The sequence below is a fragment of the Dendropsophus ebraccatus genome, chromosome 2 (assembly GCF_027789765.1).
Source record: "Dendropsophus ebraccatus isolate aDenEbr1 chromosome 2, aDenEbr1.pat, whole genome shotgun sequence".
Lineage (NCBI taxonomy): Eukaryota > Metazoa > Chordata > Amphibia > Anura > Hylidae > Dendropsophus > Dendropsophus ebraccatus.
In genome coordinates, this window is record NC_091455.1 from 195,163,499 (window position 1) to 195,181,389 (window position 17,891).

At 43.3% G+C, this 17,891-nt stretch overlaps 1 protein-coding gene across 1 annotated transcript in view; it reads right to left on the reverse strand.

Annotated features, from left to right (window-relative positions):
• Positions 1 to 17,891, reverse strand: part of JCAD (junctional cadherin 5 associated) — a 79,657-nt gene that overhangs the window by 29,899 nt on the left and 31,867 nt on the right. The window lies entirely within an intron of this gene.

Consider the following 17,891-nt stretch of genomic DNA (forward strand, 5'->3'; position numbering starts at 1 on the left):
GTCCAACCAGGACCCCTTTTTTCAGAATGCCTGGGGAGGGGGAGGGGGAACAAAATAACATCCACTTACCTTCCCGGCAAGTGCGCTGCCGACTGCGTTTTAACGGTTCTTGGTGTGCAGCTGCTTCCTGGTATAGAGACAGGACCTGAGATGTGACGTAGCATCCATGACACATTGTGGCCTTCCATGTCACATTTCAAAGTTCTTACTGTCCTTAGACTTATAATTGAGTTGAATATTGACTGAAAGAGCCACTTAAAGGGGTACCCCAGTGATTTTTTTTTCTTTTAAATCAACTGATTTCAGAAAGTTATATTGATTTGCAAATTACTCCTATTTAAAAAAAAATCTCCATTCTTCCAGTGCTTAGCAGCTGCTGTATGTCCTCCAGGAAGTGGTGGATTCTTTCCAGTCTGACACAGTGCTCTCTGCTGCCACCTCTGTCCGTGTCAGGAACTGTCCAGAGCAGTAGCAAATCCCCATAGAAAATCTCTCCTTCGTGGACTCTCGGACAGAGATGTTAGCAGAGAGCACTGTGTCAGACTGGAGAGAACATACCACATCTGCAGGGCATACAGCACCTGATAAGTATCGGAAAACTTTTTTTTTTAAATAGAAGTAAATTACCAATCTATATAACTTTCTGAAACCAGTTGATTTGAAAGAAAAAGATTTTTGCCGGAGTACCCCTTTAATATGGTGGTTTGGTTGGTCTCTGCCGTCTCTCTGCTAGGTCCTTCCCAGAGGGATATCTGGCTAGACCCATATTTTGAGTCTCTTAACTGAGGCTCCACTGACTATTTTGCATATTTGTATTTCTTAAGGGGCAATGCACCTAGGTTTTCACTGCATTGAGCGCTTTAACCAGCTGCCGGCAGTGTCTTCTTTAGCTGGTCTCCCTGAGGTCAGTGATCGTTTTGCCATGGTGGCCTAGCACGCATTGCTCCTACTTATCCAGAATCCTACTCCACACTGATGACGGGCAACACCCTGAAACAGCTGTCTGTGGATAGGTACCTCACTTTGTGCCCTTGTCATGTCCTTAGACTCGGAATTGATTTAGAAAATTGACCAAAAGGGCCACGTAATATGGTGGTTTTGGTGGTCTTCTTACTGCAGCCACCCCATTGCTAAGTCCTTCCCTGGAAGGATATCTGGCCACTCCTGTGTTTTTAGACTCTTAGGGTCCTATTAGACTAATGGTGCGTTTACACAGAGAGATTTATCTGACTGATTTTTGAAGCCAAAGCCAGGAACAGACTATGAACAGGAAACAGATCATAAAGGAAAGATTGAAATATCTCTTCTTTCTAAATCCATTCCTGGCTTTGGCTTCCAAAATCTGTCAGATAAATCTCTCTGTGTAAACGCACCATTAACGATTTTTAATGATTAGCGACTAACAATAAACAATCGCAAGCAAGATTATTTATCGTTATGCTACGTTTACACGGAATGATTATCGTTCAAATTTTCGCAATAACGATCGCACTTGAGCAATAATCGTTCCGTGTAAACAGAGCAAATGATCAAGCGATGGGTGAGAAATCGTTCATTTTGATCTTTCAACATGTTCTCAAGTCGTCGTTTGTCGCTCGCTAAAAATTTGCAGATCGCTTCGTGTAAACAGTCTTTCAAAGATTCGCCCTATGTGAAAGATGGGCTTCAGCGATCTTAAAAACGATTGCAATAACATTTTTTTTTTACAAATTTTCAAACGATTTATTCGTCTAAACGCTGATCGTTTTAAAAACCGAATTGTTGCTTCAAAATCGTTAATTGATTGAGCGAAATATCGCTTCGTGTAAACGCAGCATTAACCTCAAATCGTTCACCATATTACACAGAATAATAGTCGTTAGTTACAATCATTACTATGACCGTTACTATGATCGTTTATTCCTTCTGATCCCAGCAAAACAATGAACAATGTGCAATTACACTGAACAATTGGTGAACAAATGCGGAACTTGAGCGAACAAATGTGGAATTACAGCGAACGATTAACGATGATTTTAGGTTCAGATCTAAATCAATGATAAATGACACGTGAAGGATTTCTCAATCGTTGCCTGCAATTACACAGTGATTATCGTTTAAATTCAAACGATATAACAATTTTTTCCATGATAATCATCCCGTGTAATAGCGCCCTAAATTGAGGTTCCACTGACTTTTTTTTTTGCATGTCTTAAGTCCTGTCTCAATACCAGGAAGCAGCCACGCATGATTGGCAGAACAGGAGCCACGGAGATAACCCACTTATTTCCTGGGCGTTCTTAAAAAAAGAGGGTTCTAGCTGGACTACCTCTTTAATTGAGTTGCCTCTCAGAAACTGACCTAGAAACATAGAAGATTGTTGGCAGAAAAAGACCACCTGGTCCATCTCCAGGATACTGTTCGAATTGTGTTGGTGCCATATCAATAATGTATGTGTCTGTTTATTCCTGCTCCAACTATTGCGGCAACAGAAGATCTAGGTATCCTACAGTGCAATACATGATGTATACATGATATTGCATCAACCCCATTTACATGAATGGCTCATCTATTAGCTCATCACATTTCCACAATCTCTTTCAGCTGCCACTCTTATATCACCATTCACATATAGCCTGATGAAATGTTCCATATTTGTTTGACCCAGCAAACTCCATAACCACCTAGTGTAAGGGGCCTCCCATGAAGTTGTGTGTCTTCACCGTACATCACAACCATTCATCTCCATGCTCCTTACCCTCACCCATACAAAGAGCCAGAATCTCTCCATAAATGGCTATGGAAGCGATTTTTCATGTTTGAAGTTAATCCTCCGACTCACAGCTGGATTACCACTGGCCCCTGTCCAAAGTTAAAACAGACAGCCACTTGGATGTTCTTCGCGAAGAATCCTGTCTTTTGTAAAACCACATATAAAGATACACAAACAAGAGGCTTTAATGGCTGCACCCACATGCACTGCGCTCAGATAGATGTTCTTTGTAGCCGGCGAGCCGCTCCCGGAGGACGCATAATATCAACAGCAAAGTGAGAGGATCATGTACAAGTGTAATGATTTTTACATCATCATTAATCATCCGGCGATGACAAGGAAACATGGAGAGGTCTCACTACCGTGAACTCTGCTTAACCCCGTAGATGCCAGTTTATTTTGGGATAATCGGGACCGATGACATGGCACGTCTTGCCGAGAGTAGGTAAATGTAAGAAAGCGAGGGAAAAGCGCTATTGGCTAATAATATGTGACATCTAAGAGGACTGACAGCTAGGAAGATGATGTGCTAGACTGGAAAGCTCTTGCACCTGGTAGAGATGAGAAAACTAAATGTTACAAAGTGAGAATCGATTAAAACTGCAAAAAGTTTGGTTTGGTACAGAACCAAACTTTCTGCAAAGTTCGGAATGAGTTTGTAAAGATGGTGACCGCACAATAAAAGACACAGGATATGCTCACCTGTCCCCACTCCCCTGGTCTCCTACAGGTCTCCGGTGTCTCCAGCCCGCTTAGCCAATCACTGGACACGGCACTGTCCTGTCTCAGTCAGTCAGTGATTGGCTGAGCGGGCTGAAGCCGGCTATGGGGACATCGGAGACCAGAGAAGAAGGACAATGGGGAGCATGGACAGGTAAGTATAGATGAGTGGACGTGCTGTACCACACTACAACAGCTTAACGCCTGCAATCAGAACTTTCCCTCAAAGTTTTGTGAACTTGCCCAACCGAACTTTTGAAAAGTTTGCTTATCACTAGCACCTGCTAACTGTTACAGGGGTTCGTGACAAAGCTGCTCAAGATGTTGGCCAAATGGCTGACCGCTATATCACTCAAGGTCATGTGTTCTCAAAAGAGATGGGTAAGCTGCTGCCAGACAGCCCTGGCATCGTCTTATCTCTCTGAGATTAATAGTCAGCAGCTAAAAATCCAACATGCCTTATCCCCCCCCAACTTAATCTATCAGATTTGGAAGGCAATTGGTGGATATGCTGCGTTATTTTTTTTATTGTTCATTTAGCACCAATATACCACAGCGCAGTACAGAGGTTGTCAGCACGCATATCTGTCTATGACCCCACTCAAGGTTATAATCTACTACCCTTATCTCATAAATACACATTCCGGGCCAATTCCATCTGAAGCCAATAAGACTATCCGTACTTTTCAGTGTTTGTGGGAGAGTCTCTGGGGAAAACATACAAACACCATACAGATGTTACTTTTTATTGAACTTGTCATAATTGTTGTTGTTTAGAGGGGTTATCCAGGATTAAAAAAAGCACAGCTACTTTCTTGCAACAAAAAGCGCCACCCCAGTATTACAGTCCGACTTCATTCATATAATGGCACTAAGCTGCACTACCACTGCAGCGACCTAGGGGGCCAGGTGTTTTATAACTCGGCTGGTTGCTCTAGTACCAAACGAAGATCTTGTCACGGTGGTCAGACGTGGTATGTTTAACCACACACTGACACACAACTTTTTGTAAAAGAACTGGTGTTGCGCAGGTGTCGCAGTAAACACTGAGTCCCAGGCACATAAACAGGAAAAGTCTTTACTGAAGAAAACTTTGTACACAACTGTGAAACAGTTCTTTCACAGTCTAGGAATCTCAAGTATAAAATAGACGTTTGTACTTTGATTTGAGTAATACTCAGCTGGCTTTGCTGGGATACAAGTAAAAATAAGAATTGCCAAGTTCAAGCACAGCGTGTTTGTTGGTAGAGATATAGATAAGAGTTGACACAATCTCTATATACTATGGCCCTTTAAAGTAGATTAGACCTTAATAAAAATAATTAAGATTAACCTTGACTTGTATTTGTAGTTTTGGGAAGTCTGCAGGATACAGACCGGAGTACCTATTCAGGACACAAGGTAATCAGCTGGAGCTGTTAGAAGAGAGTCCTGTATCCACGGGAATGAACATCCGCTTAAGCTATCCTGTAGGCATGGAGTGACACATGAACAGGGATTACAGGCCCACCTAGTGGGAGGGCTACCTGTTGGGGTACCCCTTAGGAACCAAGCGTGTTGGAACAAAAAACTCTGCCTTTGCATTTAGCTTAACTACTGGCTTGTATGATAACTCAATACACTTTATAGTCTTCAGAGGTAAAAGATACAGCATCCAAGCGTGAATAGGTTTAAGTCCAAAAAGGCTAGGATTAACATGCTCTGAGGTAGCTAGCTCAGGGATTGGTTAAGGCAAAGAATCATAACAATCAATAGAGACATCAGTTAACCCTTTTGTAGTTTGCCTTCAGCCATGCAGACAAAAGGTGCAAATCTCAGTGACACCTGGTGGCGGGAGCAGCTTTCTACAGGCTTCATCCCCAGAGCTTATAACACATAGTACGTCCTGCTACAATAGCAGTGGACTCCCACTCTGGAAGACTGCGCCATCCAAACTGAGGACAAGAGTGGTACTGTTTCTGTAAAAAGCAGCCCTGTTTTTCTAAGCCTGGATAACCCCTTTAAACTGCAATGCATCATAGCGTTCCCCGACAGCACCCCACCACTCCTGATTAATAGATCTCTCCCTGTTTGGTTATAGAAGCTTTTAGGGATTGCCCCGATGATGTATGATTCAGACAGTGCTACAACACCTCAGTGCTAACCATGGAGCCACCATCTTGCATTCCCCATAAACAAGTTCAGAGCACAGTTTCTTAGACCTTTGTTTGCAATGTTCCTCTTATTCCTCCAGGAAATTTCTAGGAGGTATAACAAAGGAACTCTACAATGCAGATTTGCCTTCTTTATATAGCTGCTTCCATTAAAGGGGTAGTCTTAGTGGGAGGGCTTTTTTAGCTATGGCCGGGGAGGGAGTGGATGAAGGCAACAACGTCCTCTTATCTCCTCGTTCAAGCGCCAGGGCTCGCATTGTGCCGCACAGGTCTGAATGGTTTACCGGTCTGGGAGCGGGTCTCAAGCCGCGTCACAGACAAGGAAGCGGCCGGGCACCACAGACCTAAGCAGTGCGATGCGGACCTGGTGCTGGAACCGGGGAGGTAAGGTTCCTATTCCACAGCCCGATCAATAATGTAAACGAGCACTGATCTGCTAGATCGGCGCTCGTTTACTGGACCTATTCCACGGCCCGATAATATTTAAGCGAGGGCTGCAGGGACATTGTTACCGATGTCCTTGCAGCCCTTGTTTAAACACCAAACATTACCTAACCATGTTGCAGGTCTCCTCCTACGCTCCTCTTCCTCACGGTCCCACGCGCAGCAGCAGCTTCGGTGCGGCCTGTCTGAGCTGACAGACCACTCAGCAAATCATTGGCCGCAACGGTCCTGGCCAGTGATTGGCTGAGCGGTCTGTCAGCTAACAGGTCACACCGAAGCTGCTGCTGTGCGCGGGAACGGGAGCAAGAAGGAGCACAGAAGCCCTGCAACATGGTTAGGTAATGTGTGTTGCTTATGGAATCGTCTGTCACCCACCACGCATCGATATTCCATGCAGCGATGCGTGGGTGGCGACCAATGATTTTAGGTTTAAACCTAAATAAACGATCAGCCGATGACACGATCATCGGCTGATCGTTCCTTCTATTCCACGGAGCGATAATCAACCCAATTGGGCCGATTTGCCCAATTATCCGGCCTTTCCGGCCATAGCGAAAAAATCCCTCCCACCTGGAGTACCCCTTTAAATAGCAGCAGTAAGGAGTGACAGGGGCCTCTCTACTGTTGCCAATTTTTGGGATCTGTGCCAGTCCATGCACAGATTTGTCGGTACCCGATTCTGACAAGGTGCCGACATTTCCTTCCTGCCTAAGAAAAGATGCTCCAGCCTTATTATTTTATGGCACAGCCAGGTTACTTGCTGTAATGGAAGCATCAGGGGTGCTGACAGCTCCTCCTTATAGTCATTTCTGGTAAACCTGCTGACACTTCAGATTTCTTTTTTCTTGTTAGAAGGAAGCGGGATATGGAATGCGGTTATTAGTGTCATATGGTATTGCTATACATTCATGGTAGTCGTCTCATATGGCAGAACATTACATTGCTTGCATAGGTATTCTGTGTCATGTGAGATACTGAGAAATACAGGCCACAAATGTAACATGTAATAAAAATATAAAGAGCTATCTCACTAAGCAAATACAGTATACGTATACAGCTGTATATTCTATATAGTTCCTATGTAATCAAACAGAGCAGAATGTTTAGTCTTCCCCTGCCTGGTGTTCGGTCTGGGTCTATAAGCATCAAGGTTTATGGTGTTGAAAACCAATTTCATACGATTATCAGCAAAGGGAAGGGGGTGAGGGAGGTTGCAATAGGATTTTTTGTGTTTTGTTTTTTTTTACTTTTATTTTATAGCATACCTATTGCGCATATTTAATATATTAAAGGGGTACTCCAGCAAAAATCTTTTTCTTTCAAATCAACTTTCTTTCAAATTAACTTTTATTTTAAAAATCCCAAGTCTTCCTGTACTTATCAGCTGCTGTATGTCCTGCAGGGAATGGTTTTTTTTTTTTCTTCTTTCTATTCAGTCTGACATCTCTGTCCGAGACAGGCAGTGTCCAGGGCAGGAGAAGTTTTCTATGGGGATATACCACTGCTCTGGACAGTTCCTGACATGGACAGAGGTGGCAGCAGAGAGCACAGTGCCAGACTAAAAAGAATACTTGACTTCCTGCAGGACATTCAGCAGCTGATAAGTATGGGGAGAGATTTTTAAATAAAAGTCAAATACAAATATATATAACTTTCTGAAACCAGTTGAAATTTTCGCTGGATAACCCCTTTAAAAGAGACCAAACACAGGAAGTCCCAGTCCTTTGTGCACTTACACAAGGAAGGACGCCTGTTCATCATGCAGGCTGTATAACAACTGAAGGCAATTAATTTAGCCTAATTATATTGTTAACTTTAATATTAATATCAACTCTGCAGCTTACCAGGAGACAATCCTCTTTATGTGACAATTTAGTCTAATAATTCATGTAAGAATGACCTGCGGCACTCACCAGCTTAAATCATTGCCAACGTTTTTTGTGTATATGAGATCATAGGATGCAGGTATGGGCTAAATCAGTTAGTATAATATCACTGTGTGCTTTGGTTTTGGTGCTGTGTGACAGAAGAGCTGACCGAACAATGCAGGAAAAGAAATTACAAAAAACCCACGGAGAACGGCACCTTGTGTGATGCTGTATGGAATACTCGAATACTGTGTACCTGCTACGGACCTGACAGATTCCCTTTAAAAAATAGACTGTATTGCAAAACTGCTTGCGGTCACAACCCCTGTTGATTTCTTTAAAAAATGTTTTTGCTATAGTGCGTCTTTAGCTATGTTATAACATAATCTTGAAATCTTGCAGTTTAGTATAATAATAAGCTAAAACTTCTAATTAGGCACTATTACAGTGAAAGGTGTCACCCACATATAGATAGAACAGAATTATTCACTATAAATGATGTTACAACTCCCCTCCTGCTTCTTCCTGCACAAGGATTTCTTCACAGGTTACAAAGCATGACTAGAAAACTCTCCCACAGACCACAACTAACCCCCTTTCTCATGACTGGTCCCAGTTGTCTGATCCCCAGCAATCTGCTGGTTATCCCTGATCTTGTGGATAGAAAACAACTTTAAATATTGCAATAACTCCTTTAAGGGAATTTGAATGGACCTTAAACCCTTTTGTATGTCCATTTTAGTGGGCCATTCCAATAAGCAGTGCCCGTGTCATCTGCGTTGGAAGCCAGTTGTAACAGCTGTCAGTAGCAAACCTGTTCTCTAATCCAATTAAAGGGAATCTGTAAGCTCCTGGGCCCTATCTAAGGTGCTGACAGTGTGCTGTAGCTGGCAGTCCCCTAGTGAGCATGGTGCTTTTTGGTAATTTTCCGTGCAGTGGATTATGCACAATTTCATATCTCCTATATTACTCAAGAGGCAAAGAGGAGTTGTTTGTGCTACACTCATCACTCCTTCCCCTCCCTCATCTTCATGAATAATCAATGCTGCCCGGCCTCCTGCTCGCTCAGCTGTCAGCCAGTGTCTCTGATTGCAGATAAGTCCTCTGTAGGCAGGTTATGTCTGAAAGAAACACTCAGATATAGTTGGAGCTGTGGTATTTCTTTTGTCTATTGAGTGGATGGCTGCCATTTAATGGCAAATAATTACCGTACTGTTATTTTAAAACAGCGTCCGATATTTGCCTTTAAATGACCGCCATCCGCTTAATTTGGACAGTGTGTGAACATAGCCTTTCTGTGTTCTCAATCCACTCCTGGTTTTGGTTGCAAAATACTGACCAAATTACTGAGCAAAAACATAGCTCAGTAATTTGTGAACATAGCCTTAAAAATTATACAATAATGATAAAAAAAGAGACCTCTATTTAATTTCCATCAGGGGATTTGAACCAGAGAATAAATTGCTGTCAGGTCTCTACTAGACCTAGACTAGGTGAGTTACCCCTAGACCACAGCTCCAACACATTTGGGCCCAGAGAGTGTTTCTTTCAGACATAAACTGCCTACAGAGGACTGATCTGCAATCTGACAGCTGAGCGAGCAGGAGGCCGGGCAGCATTGATTATTCATAAAGAAAAGGGAGGAGGAAGGAGTAGAGAGGTGTGCCAGAGTGTGGCACGAACAACTCCTCTTTGACTCTTCAGTACAGTAGGAGATATGAAATTGTGCATAATCCACTGCACGGAAAATTACGAAAAAGCCCCATGCTCACTAGGGGACTGCCAGCTACAGCACACTGTCACCACCTCAGGTAGGGCCCGGGAGATGACAGATTCCCTTTAACTCTTTAGATGCTGCGGTCAATACAAGCAGGTTTATAGACGGAGGGAGCTACCTTCTTTATCAGCACCCCATAAAGGTATGGCGCCTGGTGTCCTGGAATCTGATTAGAGTCTGCCCTGTATCTACAGTATATGACCTCTATGAACTTCAATGATGCTTACAAAAGTCAGCTTCCACATTGCATGTATTTCTGTGAAAAAATCTAAAGGGTTAACCAACTTTAAGGCTATGTTCACACTATGTAAAACTAAGGCCGTAGTTCTCGCCACAGAACTACGGCAGTAGTTTTGCGGGGTGGAACATAACCTTACTTTCAATGGGATCCCGGCCGGAGCGTACACACATCGTATACGCTCCGGCCTGGATCTATGCGGCGCCGCAAATAACTGACAGGTCAGTTTTCTGCGGCCGGAATTCAGTGAATTCCGGCCGCAGAAAGACCTGTCCGTTCACACAGTAAAGCGAGCGGCTCCAGCCGCTTGCTTCACTGTGTGCTATGGCAAGCTCTGATGTGGGCGCACGCTGATGCGCCCGCATTAGAGCTCCGCGGCCGAAAGATCATCCGGCTGGTACTTAAGTACCAGCCGAGATGATCCGGCCAGAGACCGGCCGTTCCGTGACCAGGCCGGGGTCACAGAACAGCCGGTCTCTTACGTAGTGTGAACATAGCCTAAAAATTTAATTTTGAATACTTTAAGGGGTGCAGTTTTTATAATGGGATAATTTACATATCTTTTTTACATAATCGTATTTATTACATACAGGGCCCTTAAAATCCGCTTCAGAACTGAAATGGTCTGTAAAAAAAAAAATTGGGGGAAAAATCGGTGCTTAACTTCTAAGCCCGGTAATATTCTAAAAAATTAAAAGGATATTTAAAGGAGAAGTCCGTCCAAAATTTTTATTAAAGTATTGTATTGCCCCCCAAAAGTTATACAAATACACTTATTACGGGAAACGCACATAAAGTGCTTTTTTTCCCCTGCACTTACTACTGCATCAAGGCCTCACTTCCTGGATAACATGGTGATGTCACTTCCTGGATAACATGGTGATGTCACTTCCTGGATAACATGGTGATGTCACGACCCGACTCCCAGAGCTGTGCATGCTGTGGCTGCTGGAGAGGGTGATGGCAGGGGGACACTGAGGGACAGAGAGCACTGGAGGGACACTAAGCATCCCTCTGCCATCATCCTCTCCAGCAGCCACAGCCCGCACAGCTCTGGGAGTCAGGTTGTGACATCACCATTTTATCCAGGAAGTGTACCCTTGATGCAGTAGTAAGTGCAAGGCAAAAAAAGCACTTTATGTGCATTTCCCGTAATAAGTGTATATTGGGGATTTGTATAACTTTTGGGGGGGGGGGGCAATACAATACTTTAATAAAAATTTCGCCGGACTTCTCCTTTAACAAATGATCCCAATGTAAAGTACATATATGTTAATGTCATTTAATGACTGATTTATCATACAAACAGAAAATTTCAATTTTAGAAAAATGCTCATTTTTTCATAACATTTTTAAGTGATTCCCAAAAAATGCTGACTGTATCAACCAAACCATTTGTTACGAAAGAACAAGATCAGAAACGCTTGAATAGGTAGAAGCATATATAAAATGGTATCTAAAATAAAATGATGAGGCAAAGACATGGTATATACAAAGAAGACTTAAGTGGACTATAGACATAAAGGGAAAGTATCAGCAAGTTAGAAGTATCTAACCTGCTGATATCTCCCTATAGCGCATGGGGCGCAGAGGATGAAGGTAAGAAACTTATCCCCCCCAACCAATGAATGAGTACAATGCAATGGAGTCACGTCAAGTCATGCATTGAGTTAAGATGATATTTAGAGTATTAACTTGTATTCGATTGAATGTTGTATCTGCGGATCAGCGGAAGTAATTTCCCTCATCTCCATTTTCAAAGTCACGTTACTATCTCTGTCTAGAAACTTGTCAGCAGTGAACTGCCTAGTCAGAATTCTGCTGCAGCTACGGTGAGCCTCAAGGCCGTTCCTGCCTTCAGACAAGGTGAAAATAAAAAGGCGCCGAAAAAAACATCTCCGCTGTGAAGATTTCCCAGCGCCACATCTCGGCATCATACTTATGTGGTTCTACCTTTCAAGATGATACATTCTGATATACAAACATGGTCGATGCTTTGAGAAGGGGTTTCTGTTTAAAGGGGGTTTCTATGTATAAAGACTGATCTTTGTATAACAGACAGATTCTAATATACTTTGTGCTTAAAAATATTTGTCAGTTTAAAATAATCTTGATTATATGAAAAAGCTGCAAACTGCCCCAGACGAGGGCGCAGTTCACACCTCCATAAAGTGTTGTTGCTGTTTTGCTTTGTTATAACAGCAAAACTACCAGAATGGTGCCGGCAGACTACAATGACTATAAAGGAGATCGATCGTGGGGCCTTAGTCCTGCTCTCAGTTTAGAGCCGGGTTCACACACAGTAAGACAACGGCTGTTCTGTGACGAGGCCGTGTCACGGAACAGCTGGTACTGCAGATGAACTTAATTTCTTTTGAATTGCGATGCGGGTGCATCCGTGTGCGCCCGCATCCCAATTCACCATAGCGACAATGGAAAGTGTGGCCGGAGCAGCACTTTCCATTGTGTGAACTGACAGTTCTGTGCCGAAGCTATTCAATGAATAGCGGCCGCTGGAGTGTATACTAAAACTCCAGCCGGGATTCCTCTGACTTCAATGCAACGCACATTTTCTATTGATCACCGCCGATGTTGCAATTTGCCACATCGGCCGTGATTGATAGAAAATATACGTTGTGTGAACATTGCCTAATAGATTATGCAATTGTAAGCAGACTAGGCAATGCTCTGTGAGCTAAGCACATCATCAGTGGCATTGATCTATCTGGTATTTTGCAATAAAGAATTATTACCTGCATGATTCTGTTAGGATACCATTATTGAACCTCTGAGAGCTCTCCCCCTAGTACAAAACTATTCTTAGCCTTTCCATTTTATGGGATGTGTTCAAAGCTGCCAGCAGTACTCGCACAGGGACTTTCTTTTCCTTACTTGTCCAACCAGTCACAGCACAGCACTTACTCATTACTGCTATACCATGGCATAGGGCTGGAGAAAGTGAACGGGCTCGCACTGTGCTGGGGGATGATATATATACTACACTACTATAGATAGCATGTGGAAATGTGGAGGAAGAAAGAGTAATAAACAGAAATAGCAAAGAAGGGGATGATGGTGACAAAATAAAGAGTAGAGGGAGGGTATTACATTCAGGATGCACTGTGTACATACAGTAGTACGATCACAAGGGGCCAAAACTTTATGGGTGTATAGAAATATGAAGGAAGCCTTTATTCCTTTCATATACATATATTATATACAGTGTGATAACTATGCTGATTTAGAGTAGTAAATATCCATTGACTATTGAAATATTTTATTTAAAAAAAAAAAGTAAAAAACAAAACATGAATCCAATACAATCCGTGCACCTCTTCCTTGCTGAGTTTTTGGTCAACTTATATACAACTGGAGATAGTACACCCTGTTCTTGTTTTCCCAATGTGATAACTGCCGATAATGCATAAGCTGCAGAACTATATATATCCAGCTGAGTACCATAGCAGCGACATACATAATTCTCTGTGGCCTCAGCAGTATTATGGAAAGAGACAAATGTAGGTTAGCCAGAGCTGGTTCTTAAAGAGATTCATTTACTATGAATCTCCAGGCTCCATGTAACCATCCTGGCCTTTCTTGGGTGTTTTCTGTGCAGAAATATAAAGAATACCACAAATTGCTCATGGTAACCACCCGCAGGCTTGGACTGTCCCACGGGGGAGCAGGGCAATTCCCCGGGGGGCCCTACCCCTTAATGGGCCCCTGAGCAAGAGGTGGGCCTCCCTGTTTAGCAGCTCCAGGATGATATTACCCCAGCACTGCTGCGCATGCACTCATTTGCTAGTTACTAGCAGTGAGCTAGAATGGCTGGTCAACATACACAGCTCTGTGCAAAGTCACTATAGAAATATGAAAGATTTGATGCTGGTTATAAATGGTGTATGAAGGGTGGGCTCCTAGAATCAAATTCCCTGGTGGGCCCAAGGTATCCCAGTCTGACACTGACCACCTGATATCTCATATCGATAATCTAGGGTGCAACAGGGTAAAATTTCTACCAGTCAAACAGGGAAAAAGAAGTAGAAGAGAAAGGAAGGTAATGTTGCACAGCAATTTCTGGGTGAAACTGTACAGTCACACTTTTTGACTCTATGATGCCAATTCATATCCACCTTGATATCAGTCTTTAAAGCGGTACGCTGGGCAGGAGGCTGGTCCTGACTCTGCTGCAGAATGGATGAGCGGCCTTGTACTCCAGCACAAAAAAAAAATAAAAAAAAAAATCTTTCAAATTAACCAGTGTCAAAAAGTGCCAGAGATTTGTAATTTACATCTATAAAAAAAAATTGCAAGTCTTCCAGTACTTATCAGCTTCTGTATGTCCTACCTATCTATGTCTATGACATACAGCAGCTGATAAGTACTGAAGGGCTTGAGATTTTGTAATAGAAGTAAATTACAAATCTCTGGCACTTTCTGACACCAGTTGATTTGAAAGATAAAATGTATTGCTGGAGTTGCCCAGTCTCCAGGAAGTGGCTGGGGACCTGGGGACCGAAACAGAGTGATGGCCCCAGCGCTGGAACCAGGGAGGTAAGTGGACGCCATTGTTTTCATCCACCCCCTCCCTAGCCATTGTGAAAAAAAGGCCTCCTGCCCTGAAAACCCCCTTGGGGTAATACCAAGAATAAAAAATGATCTATCAACAGGACAGGATATAACTAGCTAATGGGTGGGCATTCAAATGGAGATCAATTGTCCACCAAGTGAAAAGCCCTTCCATTCATTCTCTATGGGTTTTTCTAAAATTTTGGGGAGCAACAGCCGAGATCTGTTCACAGGACAATTGACCTAGAGATGAGCAAATATGCTGAAGTTCGGGTTCGTATGAACCTGAACTATCGGCTTCTGATTCCCGCTGTCTGCAGCCTCCGTGAACAGGGTGGATACAGCCGGAGGACCGCCTGGAAAAGTGGGATACAGACATTGGCATAGGCTGTATCCCAGTTTTCTAGGCGGTCCTTACGCCGTATCCACCCTGTTCACGGAGGCTGCAGACAGCGGGAATCAGACGCCGAGAGTTCAGGTTCACACAAACCAGAACTTCGGCAAATTCGCTTATCTCGACTCATGACCCTCACTGATCCACTAGGAGGGAAAGAGGAACTAGTATATTCAATCCTAGAATAACCCCTTTAACCTTATTCCCCATACCTAAGTTAAAGGGGTACTCAGCTGAAAATCTTTTTCTTTCAAATCATTTGGTTTCAGAAAGTTATATAGATTTGTAATTTACTTCTATTTCATAAAATCTCAAGTCTTCCAGTACTGATCAGCTGCTGTATGTCCTGCAGGAAGTGGTGTATTCTTTCCAGTTTGACACAGTGCTCTCTGCTGCCACCTCTGTCCAGAGAAGTAGGAAATCCTTATAGAAAACTTCTCCTGCTCTGGACAGAGGTGGCAGCAGAGAGCACTGTGTCAAACTGGAAAGAATACAACACTTTCTGCAGGACATACAACAGCTGATAAGTACTGGAAGACTAGTGATTTTTAAATAGAAGTAAATTACAAATCTATATAACATTCTGAAACCAGTGGATTCGAAAGAAAAAGGTTTTCGCCGGAGTACCCATTTAACCTATATTCAGCACTAGGAATAAATATTGTTTGGAAATTTCTGACATTTAATCCTCTAATAAAGTCTTACATTTTTTTTTAATCACCTCATTCATTTTCGGAAGGTTTTAGGGGCTGGGTTATCCCAGGGGAGCCTTTGTTATAATGTAATGACATCACCCACCTAGTACATGTTTCTTCCTGAGGATGCAGACTAGTCCGCTCATTTCCAGCCTGTTAATATAATCAGTAGATCACCCATAATCAACAAGGTAACCGTGTTCTGGAGTCTGTGTTCATTCCATCACCAACTATGTCCCTGCTATAGCAATTAATGACTATTATTGAGTGTTTGTCATAGTTATAGAGGCTGAAACGGGTTAAAGAATGTACAAAAGCAAAAGGAAAAAGAATTCTAGTCAATGGGGATTAATAAGGATAAGGTTGTTGACTTTGGATGACAGGGTATACAGGGTATACTGCGGCTGGGACCCCTGTAATCAATGCAGTGAGAAAATTCTTGGGGGCCTATTCCACGGAGCGATATCGGACGATTATAGCTCCGTGGAATAGAGACAACGATCAGCCGATGATCGTGTCATCGGCTGATTGGTGCGCGGCGGGCAACCGACGATTTGACAAACAGCATACTTTACCTAACCATGCTGCAGGTCTTCTGCACTTCTTCTCCTGGTCTCGTGCACAGCAGCAGCTTCGGAGCGGCCTGTCTGAGCTGACAGACCGCTCAGCCAATCACTGGCCGCGGTGGTCCCGGCTAGCGAATTACTGAGCGGTCTGTCAGCTCAGACAGGCCGCTCTGAAGCTGCTGCTGTGCGCGGGACCGGGAGAAGGAGCGCAGGAGAAGACCTGCAGCATGGATAGGTAAAGTATGCTGTTTAAAGCGACTTTGTACCCACAATCTAACCCCCCCAAACCGCTTGTACCTTCGGATAATTGTTTTTAATCTAAGATCTGTCCTGCGGTCCATTTGGCAGGTGATTCAGTTATTGTGCTAAAAAACAACTTTTAAACTGATAGCCCTGTGCCCTACGGGAGTGGCCTAGATTGTGTGTGCATTAGGCTGGCACAACCTCTCTGTCCCTCCTCCCCTCCCTCCTTATCATTACGAATGCTTCAGGCAGATTGCTTCCTATTCGTCAGCTGTGAGAGGACGGCACATGGTCTGGATCGATAAGACACCTGTGCAATGTTCAGCATGGAGAAAATGTTCCAGTGGCATTCCTAATGATGAAGAGGGTGGGGAGGAGGGACGGAGGGGTGGTAACGATGTCCCTGCAGCCCTCGCTAAACAATTATCAGGCTGTGGAATAGGCCCAGTAAACGAGCACCGATCTAGCAGATCGGCGCTCATTTACATTATTGATTGGGCTCCCAAATTATCTTAAGGGCAAAAAGGGCATCCTAACTTCCTAACTACACTGGATCCTATTTACAGGGGAAACACTTCATACTGGGGAAACTACCCTGCAGAAGACCCCATCATGCTGGGGAAAACTATATACTGGGAGACACCTACCTAATGGGTACAACTACCTACAGGAGAAACCTATCCACCTTATGGGGGGACCCTCATATTCCTACCCAAGTGACCAACCCCTACAATGCCATGATAATAAGTTTGGGACTGCCTAAGGTGGAAAAGGGAAGGAGGGTGCTAAAAAAAAGCGTGACGCCTAAGATTTTTTAAAATAATTTTTTGGGGCAGGTTCTGCAGAGATGGGTTGTACCTGGGAGTAATCATCATGGCGATCTGGGCTAGATGGAGAAGGGATAGTGACTGGATCCAACTAGAAGTCACCAGTCAATCACTGGATATAACAGCACTGTAATCTCCATAGCAAATATAGATCTATAGATATTGGGGGGGATTTATCAAACATGGTGTAAAGTGAAACAGGCTCAGTTGCCCCTAGCAACCAATCAGATTCCACTTTCATTCCTCACAGACTCTTTGGAAAATGAAAGGTGGAATCTGATTGGTTGCTAGGGGCAACTGAGCCAGTTTCACTTCATACCATCTTTGATAAATCTCCCCCATTGTGCATTGTGTCTTTTTATTTGGCAGAGTTGCCCAACGGTAACATTTTTTCCAAGAGGTGCCCCAAGGATTGGAGATAGCAATGGAAGTCTAACATAATCCTACCTTCCATATAACGAGCACAGGAAAATGCGGAATGAGGAAGAAAAAACTTTTTGGACTTTTTGTAATGAGGTTAGAATTATTGTTTCATTTGCTTTCCATTGTATCTGCCATGTAAAGAACCAAAGGGAGAATTTTGTTTTCAAAGTCATTCCCTAATACTGTATCATCACATCCCAATGGGCAGCGATGCTGTGGGGA